Genomic DNA, 2,500 nt, shown 5'->3' with positions numbered 1-2,500 from the left:
TAACCCTCTACCCGTTTCTTTCTTTCCCTCGTTCCTCCTCCTTCTCCTCTCCTCCTCTCCTCTCTTATCACCCTCCATCTAATCTCCTTCCTCCTTTCACTCCCTCCCCTCCCACCCTTCCGTCATTCCATTCCAGAACGGAATTGTCCTCTTTTCATTGCACCATATTTCGCAAAGACAAAAATAACAACAACGCAATGCCAAACAAATTATCCGGCATTGCAAGAGTTCAATATGATATGCAATGAGGAAGTACAAGTGGATTGTCTTCTCTGCATGTTAGTCGTACTGGGAGAATGAGACACCGGCATACAGTGCATGTTAATAAATCTCAGAAGAAAGTAGATCAGGTTCCAGTTGCTTTCTTATGCAGATGTCATGCAGAGCCTCGAGCCAGGAATTAGCTAAGAATACGATGATTCTGAAAAAATTTGTATGCAAAGAAAAGTCCAGGAGCCATAATGTAAATGGCAATGGGTTAACCACTTAACCATTGAACAACGCTTTGAAATGGGTAACTGCCAGTGTCATGAAACAAAGATCGCTTATCAGAGGGAGAGGGAGAGGGAGAAGGTGAGGGAGAGGGAGAGGGAGAGGGAGAGGGAGAGGGAGAAGGTGAGGGAGAGGGAGAGGGAGAGGGAGAGGGAGAGGGAGAGGGAGAGGGAGAAGGTGAGGGAGAGGGAGAGGGAGAAGGTGAGGGAGGGAGAGGGGAGATAGGTGAGGGAGAGGGAGTAGGGAGAAGGTGAGGGAGAGGGAGAGGGTAAAGGAGGGAGAAGGAGAAGGAGAGGGAGAAGGAGAGGGAGAAGGTGAGGGAGAAGGTGAGGGGGAGGGGGAAGGAGGGGAGAAGGTGAGGGCAAGGGAGAGGGAGAGGGAGAAGGTGAGGGGAAGGGAGAGGGAGATAGGGAGGGGGAGAGGATGAGGGAGAAGGAGAGGCAGAGGGAGAAGGGTGTGGGAGAGGGAGAAGGAGGAAGGAGAAGAGAAGGAGAAGGAGACCCCCCCACCCACCCCCACGCCCCCAACACACCACCCGCCCCCCCCCCTCCCAGGTCCAAAGAGGGAGAGGGAGAGGAGATGGGAGCGGTGAGAAGGAGAAGGTGAAGGGAGAGAAGAGAAGTAAGGAGAAGGAGAAGGTGAGGGAAAGTGAAAGAAGGGAGAGGGAGAGGGAGAGGGAGAGGGAGAGGAAGAGGGGAGGGAGAAGAAGGTGAGGGAAGAAGGAAAGGAAGAGAGGGAAAGAAGTGAGAGAGGGAGAGGGAAAGAGGTGAGGGAGAGGGAAAGGGTGAGAGAGAGGGAAGTAGGAAGAAGGTGAGAAGAGAGTGAAGGGGAGGGAGAAGGGAGAGAGAGAGGGAGAAGGGGAGAAGAGAGAGAAGAGAGACGAGAGAGAGAAGAGAGAGAGAGAGGAAGAGAGAGAGAGAGAGAGAGAGAGAGAGAGAGAGAGAGAGAGAGAGAGAGAGAGAGAGAGAGAGAGAGAGAGAGAGAGAGACCATCGTTCAGTCTTGTTTGGTCTAGCGAAACGATTGTAATCTCCTGACGAAAAACACGTCCCACATTCGGCTCAGATCCACCGATATATTATTGTTCAAAATGTGTGCTATTGATTAAGATCACAGAGAAGAAAATCTGTTCCCGGACGCCATGACTTGGGAGGAAGTTCTCCTGACGTCAGAGTCTCCTGCATTTCCTCCCGACGACGCTCTCCACCGCTGTCTGTATCGCACGTTGTCCTTGGGGGGTGGGGAGGATGCATTGGGAAAAGCTGAGAGACTTTGGAATGGGCCTATTTGCCTTAGTCTAGGATCTTCGTCAAAATGTGGCCTTTTAATTATGATGACTTTCAAAAACGACATGTTAGCATAAGCAAGGCATTTCTTCTCAACACAGTAGTGAAGTAATGTTTCCTTTACAAAGTATTGTAGCTGTGCTTTTCATTTGATATCTTCTAAAATTCTTTTTTAAGCGTAAAGAAAAGCTCGTATGTAGGTGCTAATCACACACAACGGAGAAGAGGAGCACGACAGCAAGGAGTGGAGGGGGGGAGAAAGGAGACAAAGCTTTCTCCCCTCTATCACCTTAGCTTCTCCTCTGTCTAAAGAAGCTTTCCAAAGCTTTCTCGCTTTCTTGAGATAGATTATAATCACAATAATTTAGTTTTAAGTTTGAAAAAACAACAACAACAACAAAACACGAAAGATAACCAACATGTAAATTATATCAGTGTTTTAAAAGTCGATTGACTTGAGTACAGTGTATCTTTGTTCGAACTTTAGAGAATTGCACAACCTGTAGAGACTTCGATTTACATCTCATTGCATTTGCAATGTACACTTCACATCGCTGCTTTGGCTACTAAATCGAGCGATACTCTGGGTAATTAGATTCATGCAAGGTAGATACGCCCTCGTCCGGCTGAGGCAGTGATGGACGCCTGAATAATTCTCCCCGACGTTAAAAGTCTCGTCTTAAAATAGATTGAGTAACCATAGAACCCCTTGAAGGCTCTTCT

This window comes from Penaeus japonicus, unplaced genomic scaffold, assembly GCF_977035675.1.
Source record: "Penaeus japonicus unplaced genomic scaffold, GWHDUDI00000001_assembly GWHDUDI00000039, whole genome shotgun sequence".
Classification (NCBI taxonomy): Eukaryota; Metazoa; Arthropoda; class Malacostraca; order Decapoda; family Penaeidae; genus Penaeus; species Penaeus japonicus.
Note: the sequence above shows the minus strand (reverse complement) of the source record.